Source organism: Lutra lutra, chromosome 5, assembly GCF_902655055.1.
Source record: "Lutra lutra chromosome 5, mLutLut1.2, whole genome shotgun sequence".
In the NCBI taxonomy this organism is placed as follows: domain Eukaryota; kingdom Metazoa; phylum Chordata; class Mammalia; order Carnivora; family Mustelidae; genus Lutra; species Lutra lutra.
Window position 1 is genome coordinate 106,464,654 of NC_062282.1, and position 9,785 is coordinate 106,474,438.

The following is a 9,785-nucleotide window of genomic DNA, read 5'->3' on the forward strand; positions in this document are numbered from 1 at the left end:
ACAGTGATCCATTGACCTGTCCTCCAAAGGCTCAGCCAGGTCCAGATCCTCTGACATCTACATTCACACCCCTACCTTCACCTTTTTTTTTTTTAAAATCTAAGAAAACATCATGTGGCGCTATCTTTTCTTTTCTGAAATGAAGATATAATATGTTCTTGGCAGGCCCTAATTCTTCATCTTTATTTTCCCATTAAAACAAACAACTCAACGAATAAATAAAAACTCTGCTAGTCTGGCTTAACCAGTAAACCCAGAATTCAAGTGAATTAGCCTCTTGAAATCTGGGTTTTCCCATTTGTAAAATGGAAATAATAAATAATAGTCCATGCCGTATAGAGTTCTTATGAAGATTAAATAAGTTAATATAAATAAAACCCTTACAGAATGCCTGGTATACAGAAGGTGCTCAACAAATGTTACCTACTTTTATTACTTACTTGTATTATTTGCTTTGTTTATAGTGACCACATATTATCTTTCTAAAAAAAAAAATTGAAATTGAAGCACGCAAAAATTTGAATTTTCTATTATATAAAAATCACATTAATTTTCTTTTCAATTCTCGACTAGACAAATGGGCCAAATTTTTGCTTATAATTGTAATGCTTCATAGTCACCATATAAAGAAATGGGATAACTTTAGAAAAAGTATTTGAAAACTTCAGTGAATATCTTAGATGAATATATACATACATAATATATATATATTTAAAATGTATATATATATATAATTTTAAATTACTTGAAATTCTTCAACCACTCTCCAAATTAAGCCAGAGTTAAATTTTGATCTCATATTTATTTAAGGGAAGTACATTAAAATGTTCACCATGGTTTTTATCTGTGTATAATGGAATTTTGGATTTTTTTTCTTTATACCTTTATACATATTCTCAATTCTTCCAAGTCATCATGTCTTCCTTTTCATAATTAGAAAAAATGTTATATCTAAAGATAAATTCTGATTCTTATCAGAATTCTTTTGCACTGTACAAGAAGGAAGTAGAAACAGAAAAACATTTGAGACTCCCAGTGACATGAGAGATTGCTTTTGAAACATTCTGAAATTATATTTTTATTGGTTTTAACAAGATTTACAACCAACTCAAAAATGCAATAGAGTGGGCACCACAAAACAAATTTGTTTGAAAGCACTAGAACCAGCACATGAATAGTCATGACATTCAGCAACATGTCCCTGTTGAAAAATAGTTTTTATAATCTATGACAGTGGATGTTCTACTAACAGGGTAAGCTGCATGTAGAATAAAATAGAAAGATTCTTAATGTAGAGATTAAAGATGATTAAAGGTTAAAGATGAGAAAATATTTTCATTAAACTTCCTTTTGTTATGTTAATATAAATTACAATCAAATCCAAACATGAACTTTAAAGATCTCAATAAGTTCTTATATATTTAGGGGTATTGAGAACATGGATTCTGGAATCAGTTAGACTTTGGGTTTTCAGTTCTCTTGGTTCAGCCAGGTAGCACTGGATACATTATTTATTATCTCTGAGCCTCAGTTTCCCAGTCTCTGACATATGAATAATAACAGTACTTGAAGGGCTTGCTGTAATAATTAAATGAAGTATAAAATACCAGTACACTGCAAATGCTTAGTAAATGTGCTCTTTATATATGAAAGGCAACTGTCAGTTTTTGTTTCTTTTACTGATGTGAAAATTAATTGCGTTCTCCTACTCCTTTTATGATCAGTTGTTTAAAAGAAACTATATACATGGAAAAGAAACATTAGAACATGTAAGAACTAGAGAAACTGAGTCCAAAGTTGTTTCCAAAGTGCATACCTCCTTTGAAGCAGAGTTTTACACAGAGGCATGCCATACCAACCCTGTGATTTTATCAAATATAAAGGGGAAGCAAACTGGGGTGCCTGAATGGCTCAGTTGGTTGAGTGCCTTTGGCTCAGGTCATGATCCCAGGATCCTGGGATTGAGCCCCAGGCAGGCTCCCTGCTCAGTGGGGAGTCTGCTTCTGCCTCTCCCTCTGCTTATGCTCTCTGTGTCAAATAAATAAAATCTTTAAAAAAAGGGGGAGAGGGGAGCAAAAACAGAGACCTTAGCATACAAATACACAATCCTTTCTACTTTATGCCCAGTGATCTCTGAACCCTTCTGAAGTACTGAATTTTAGTGTCTTCCATCCATGAACTGGACTGCAAATTATTATTGACTCTGGATTTATCCTGTAGGTGCTAGAGTGAACTCCTGACTTTTTAAGAATGCTTTCCTTGCACAATGGCTCACCCATCCAAGGACTTTGTCACCTATCAAAGGACTTTGGAAATCTCAGTCAAAGTTGGCCTCAAACCTTGCCTATGAGTTAACTGAGCCCTTACAAGTATATTAGAGTATCTAATTACAATGTTTAGTTAAACCAACACAAAACATTTTCCCTTCAGGAGAAAGCCTGTCTTCATAGTTCCTCTGCCCTTTCCACTCCTACAGGAATACTTCTCTGGAATGACAGAACATCCCGGTTTGGACTGAGAGAGAAAGTGGGCCAGCTCTATGCTTCACCTAGAACCTACGTCAGAATGAACAGTGAGACTTTAGTTACCTAGAACATTCCTCCTGTCCATGGCACTTCCTTAACTAACAGCATCTCTCTGTGACCCTGCTCATTTAAAAGTGGGTTCAGTACTCCTGGGCATTAAGTAGAAAAGAGTAAGAGCCACTACCTTTCTGCCTACTTACCCAAACTTTCAGATTTCCCCTTCCATTCTTTCCATTGCTATTGCTGGTATTTTCTACTTGGAAGAACTCAGCATTGCCTATGAACCTGGTAGTCTCCTCTTCCAGATTACTTCCACAAAATTTAAATATATTTGTCCCAGCACAGAAGGATCTCTGAAATGCTCTCTATGCTTCTTCAGATTAAGCCATGTTTATTGATTCATTTACCCTGTTTCCTCATTTTAAGCCAGCTCCCTATATTTATTAAAAAAAAAAAAAAAAAAAAAAAAGTAGTGCCAATCCAGTGATGGACCAATCAAATTTTTTTTTTTAATAAAAAGTAGGAAATGGCTCTGTATATAACGATTTGGGGGAATCTTATATCTAGAAATTTTATCGAGTAGTTTTCCCTTTGGCATAATAGTCATTATTTCTCTAAAAACCTTGTGGTATTTCTACATGAATTTCCTTTACAAGCTATGGTGCCTTTTCCCCAGCAGGATTTGTTTATACACTTTTCAATGGTCCTGCCCTTTAATTACAGGTTCAACTAGTTTGTCCTGTATAGTGTGATATTCCCTATCAGTGAGTTTCCACAGCTGCGGGCAATTCGTCTTTTAGATAGAATGCAGATAGGCAATCCATCAGTCCCCAGGAAAGTGTGCCATAACAGGGCACACAATTTTGCCAGCAGTTGCATAAATTTTACTCTTGATGTTCTTGAAAAACCTAGGTAGATCAAGTCTGTTGATTTTTCTCTTTCGCATGTGTTAACTAGATCCTGGGCACTTCTCATTATTTATTCATGACGCCTTCCATGTCTGTAGTGCTTTATGCTTTTCAACTATTTTCAACTTTTTAATGTGTCCAGTAGCACTGATCAAAATTATTTATTTTTTCTGTAAATTTAAAACTACTCTACTAAAAAAAAAAATCTATTAATTAAAACACACACACACACAAAAACCTAGTTTAAAGGTAAGACTCCTGATAATGTTTCCTTGGAGGAAAACAAAACAATTCATTTACCCTACTAGGATTGTTGCCTTCCTTTCCACCCTGATTTAGTTTTCCTTATTGCCCACTTTATCTTTCTGGCTTGTTTCAATGGTCTTTCCTTGCTTTAGAGTCCACTGCATAAATGCTTCTCAAATTCTTATTGACCATCATCTATGACTACATTATCAGTTGATTTTCAAAGAAAGCTAGAAAATATTTATAAATACCGCTGTATATAATAACTTTTATTGATTGGATATCTACTGCATGCCAAGCATAGTGCTACCCGTGTTATATATATTTTTTCAGTCAACCCATAACAACTCTAATGAGGTGGTATTCTATATTCACTCTAGCTTTGTAGAGGAGGAAATGGAAGCTCAGCAGGAATTTGTTGTTTGCCTAAGGTCCAGCTAGATTGGAACCTAGCTCCGCCTAATTCCAAAACTTTGCCCTTAACCCCCCTTCTCATTTGCCATTTAATTGGAGTTGAATTAAACACCTTTAGAACTAGGGGTGACTAGATCAGGATGTTGACTTTCTCCCTTCTGGGCTGGTCCTGCCACAACCAACTATTCGATTGAGGGCAGGTGACTTAACTTGGGGGATCTCTTTCTTCATTTATTAGAGTCAGTGGTAGATTACCAGAGTTTAATGTCTTTCAGGTCTCTGGTTCTATTTATATAAATATTCCCTAATGCCTGTGTGGTCACAGGTAGGCACCAAACAAAAGTAAAAATTGTTCAAATATGCCTCTCTTATAAATTGAAAGAGAACAGTTTTATGTTACTCATAACCATTTCTATACATAGGAGGAACATATTCTGTTATTTTACTTTATAGTAAAAAAAAATGCAGGTACTCATTAAGCAAGACACGTCCCATTTTTAGGTGCGTCAGCAATTATGTCTACAAGTGAGTTTTTATTCATTGCTGTGAGTGATGGATATACATACTCATTTCTTGACTGGAAAATGCTATCATTGGAAGTTTGGATATAATATTTATTCTTTATTCAGATTGTATTCAGCGGGATTTAGTGAAGAAAATTAACAGGGTCAGGGCCTGAATTTGGCTAAGTCAGATTTGTTTTCCCATGTAGTTTTTGTTTTTGGACTTTTCTTATTCTGAACACAAATTTTCACTCTTTTTTGTTTGTTTCCATTTTGTTTCCCCTTCTCTCTGCACCCTGTTCTGCCCTGCTCCTTGCGTCAGAAGACTGCAGTTTCTGGCTGCATCTCCATGACACCCCATGAGCTGGGAAATCCGAGAGTGGAAAGTGGGGTGTTTCTTCTTTGCTCCCCCTGCTTTCCCACCCCACTTCTCATTGTAGCTGCTCCTTCTGCCATCAACCACATTTTCCACGAGGTCAGGCTTCTACCCCAGCTCCAGCTCTCACTGGGTTCTGCTGTTCTTCCTTTTGTAGTTTCTTCAGGCTGGGGGTGGGGGGTGGGTGTGCGTATACTGAGCATCTTGAGAAGCTCAGGAGTATACCGAGTGCTAGGAGGTACAAGAGCTATTTGTGGCATGATTTTTTCCTTTTTCTTTCATTTTTTAAAAAGATTTTATTTATTTATTTGACAGAGAGATCACAAGTAGTCGGAGAGACAGAGAGAGGAGGAAGCAGGCTCCCTGCTGAGTAGAGAGCCCGATTTGAGGCTCAATTCCAGGACCCCAGAAACAGAACCTGAGCTGAAGGCAGATGCTTAACCAACTGAGCCACCCAGGCACCCCTGTGGCATGATTCTTGCCCTTGGCAAGTTTGTAATCTAGTTACAAAGTTCCTAATCAATATATTAAACAATTAACATGTAACACAGGACTTTCAATCTTAAATTAGGTAGTTCCTAGGACTACTCAGGTGACACTAGATAAAATTGTCATAGTAAATGCTCACCCTTTAGATATGCCACACTTCTTGTATTTTTTCATTTCCTGAATTGGAAAAAAATTTATTCATCATGACTTAAAAAATATGTTATTCTATACTAGAAAGAATTTGTGAAATTTTAGCCAGTTATAGAATATTCATTCTTGAAATATCCTAGGAGAGATGTGTCCGAAGGACCTGTTGTAGAAACATCATGAGAGCCCAGAGGTCATTATTGTGTGTGTAAGAAGAGTTTGTTAGCCAAACAAGAAGAGTGGTGGGCCACCTGTCAGTGATCAACCTGGAGCTATTCATTGTTCCCATATCCTTCACGAGTAAGGATCAACTGTTGCTGACTCTTAACTTCAGTGGGAGCTTCTGATGGGCCCACAGACATGCACTAAAACCTGACCTTGCTCATCAGTCTATTTCCCTACTTGGTTTAGGGAGAAGGCTCTGAGGATGGGAGAATGGGAAAGGCACACACTACACTCTGGTGCCTAATGTGATTATTGCAATTTAGTAAACAGGTTAGAGTTTTATGAACTGGGATGTCAAGAGTACACATTTGATATTTCAGGCACAGGTAGAAAGGGGAAAAACAGAACACTGACTTTCTCTGCTGGTGTACAGACACCAGTGGGGTTCTCTGTCAGGGCAGAAAAGGCTTTCTGCAGATCTTGGCACTTGTTTTCAAATTTGATTAGAATTCAGATAGGCAAGAGAGTAGACGGACTTAAAAGAGAGAAAAACAGTGTGAGAGTAGGCAGAAAGGAGGCAATGAGCTAATATTACACACAGGACAGTGAAGAAACCCTCTTGATGTGACGACCCAGTACTCTTTGAGCAGTAAAATGTAATATTGGACAGATGGGATGGGGCAGATCAACTTCCTGAAATTGTGTTGATGAAAGCGAACAGAGCAGTGCCTTCAACTCAGGTCATGGTCCCAGGGTCCTGGTATCGACCCTCGGGCTCTCTGCTCAGAGGGAGTCAGCTTCTCCCTCTTTCTCAGCCCGTACGCCCTGCTCGTGTGTACACGCGCTCTCTCTTTCTTCTCAAATAAATAAATAGAAATCTAAAAAGAGAGAGAGAGAGAGAGAGGAAGAGAACAGGGCATGAAAATTTCAAAGTTTTATTAGCAATGTGATTTCTCTTTAAATAATGTAACTTGCGGTTAGGTATTGACATAGCCACTCTGTAGAATCATGGTTGGTTAAAAAGGTGCTATCATATTCGATAAGCAGGGCTTGAATTGGACAGGATCTCCTAACACTTCTGGCCTGGAAACTGATTCTCAGGTCCTGTGCATAATATAGTAGATGTAGGAAGAGAGGAAGTTCAGAAATACATTCTCAGCCAAACTGAGGGTGGGAATAGATGTACTAATGAGGTAACATTAGTTCACCGTCATGGCAACAATTGTATCGTTCAAGATTGCTTCCTTTCCCAAAGCAGTAGGCAACATAACAATGATTTCCTCTCCCTGCTCAGGAGCCTGCTTCCTACCAGCAGTGGGGGAAATGAGAGAAGCAGCACCATTTATTACCAGCCATACCATGGTAGGCACTGGGGAAAGAAAGGGTCATAGAAACGGAAATAGTAATGGGTGGGGATGGGAGTTTTTAAGGTCTTACCAAGCACCGTCATGTTCGTACCATATTCTGCAGACCTTTCCTTTCTGTCATCCCCTTCTGTTCTTCCATCCCGAATGAACAAAGTGGCACGAAAGCTCACCCATCAGTAACAACAGCGGCATAAATGCCTTTTAATACTTGGTTCTGGAGTAGCAATTACCGGAGCACTTTGCTAATAAATGCCTGGTGAGTTTAATCTCTGGCTATCAGAGAATCAAATAAACATGACTGAAAACTGGATAGTAAATTAGCAACAGCAGTTTTTTTTTTAAAGATTTTATTTATTTATTTGACAGAGAGAGATCACAAGTAGACAGAGAGGCAGGCAGAGAGAGAGAGAGAGAGAGAGAGGGAAGCAGGCTCCCCGCCGAGCAGAGAGCCCGATGCGGGGCTCGATCCCAGGACCCTGAGATCATGACCTGAGCCGAAGGCAGCGGCTTAACCCACTGAGCCACCCAGGCGCCCCAGTTTTTGAAGTGATATGTGTGGGGTTTTTTCACATTAAGGTACCAGTATGAAACAACACTCGTATCATGACAGTGCCTTGACTCCTTCTTGAGTTAGCAGAACAAAGAATTTACACTCTGTCTAACTATTTCAGGCAATAAAAATTTCCAAGTCAGCACCATTTTTCTCCATAAACCTGTCCTGCATACATTACATTGATGTGAAATCAGAGGAGATAATTACGTAAAGACACTTTGTAAACGAAAGAGCTAAAAAATAGTCAAGGAATCATTATTACTAGCATTCAATGAATCATGAAAGAATGTATTGGAAGGTCACTTGTAGGTCAGTATTTTCAAATTCTAGAAAAATGCACTATTCTTAAGGACTAAAGGAATCAAATTAAGGTTTTTGAAATATCTCTTTTTAACTTTTGAAATGTCTATTGAGAGTTTGATACGCTGATTATAATAACCTGAAGTGCTAACTGGAATGAATACATTAAAACAGTATTATTTCATTACTTCTTTTTTTTTTTTAAAGATTTTATTTATTTATTTGACAGAGAGAGATCACAAGTAGATGGAGAGGCAGGCAGAGAGAGAGAGAGGGAAGCAGGATCTCTGCTGAGCAGAGAACCCGATGCGGGACTCGATCCCAGGACGCTGAGATCATGACCTGAGCCGAAGGCAGCGGCTTAACCCACTGAGCCACCCAGGCGCCCTCATTACTTCTTTTTAAGGCTTGATAAAGTACTGTATTCCAAATATATACAGATATGTTTAAAAGGACATTCCCTGCAACACTGGTATGGCAAAAGAAAACAAAACAAACAAAACTAACCTGGAAACAACTCATGTGTCCATCATTATGGATCTATTTGAACAATATATGGCACATTTATATTATGGAGTGCTATATATAATATAGGAAAGAATAAGCTAAACTTTGTAAGTACTAACATGGAAAGATATCCAAGATACTAAATGATAAACGTGACATACAAAACAGTATGTGCTGTATAATTTACTGCATTTCCAAGAGCTATGTAATTATCATGGAATTATTGAAGAAAAGTCTCTCTATATAGTTATATGTACTTGTAAACAGGAAAACATTATTGAGGAATGTTTGCTATTCTATTAAAATGGCTATTCAGGTGGGGTGCCTGGGTGGCTAAGTCGGTTAAGCGGCTGCCTTGGGCTCACTCAGGTCATGATCTTGGGGCCCTGGGTTGGAGCCCCGCATCGGGCTCCCCACTCAGCAGGGAGTCTGCTTGTCCCTCCTCTCCCCTTTTGCCCCTCTCCCCAGCTTGTGCTCATGTGTTCTCCGTCTCAAATAAATAAAATCTTAAAAAAAAAAAATGAAATGGCTGTCCATATCATGTCTACCTGTAATAATTTTTTAATTATAGAATTCTTTTATAATGAGCTAGTATTCCTTTCGTGAGTATAAAAAGTCAAGGCTTTTACAAATGGATAAAATATCTGTGCCTGGGGTCCCTGGGTGGCTCAGTCTTTAAGGGTCTGCCTTCAGGTCAGGTCATGATTCCAGGGTCCTGGGCTCAGAGCCCCTCATCAGGCTCCTTGCTTGGTGGGGAGCCTGCTTCTCCCTCTCCCACTCCCCTGCTTGTGTTCCCTCTCTTGCTGTGTCTCTCTGTGTCAAATAAATAAATACAGTCTTTAAAAAAATATATCTGTGCTTCAAACAGAACCTAAATACGTTAATGAGGAGATAGGATTGACTTTCAATCATATATTGAAAGAAATACTGAAGGTTTGAATTGCTAAAGCCAAGTAGAGTTTAGTTCAACTTGCTGAGGCTCATTTGGAATTGTGAGACTTGAAAAAATCCTCCAGATATTGATCCCACTGCTCCAAGGCACCAGGCAATAAGTTCAAATAAAGTTCCGAGTCTCCATGGAGCTAAAACAACTCCTCCTGCTAACATAAGCTGAAACAAAGATGAGTTTTATCCTAGGGTAAGATTTTTAGCTTTTGTCTGTGACCAATAAATCAAAGGTCCACATGTTTGTTGAATGCTCTCTAACCCCCAGAGAGAAATCAACTAAAACGGTTTGAACATAAGTTGAACAAGGTCAGCTTGGACTTGCACAACAGGAAGTACT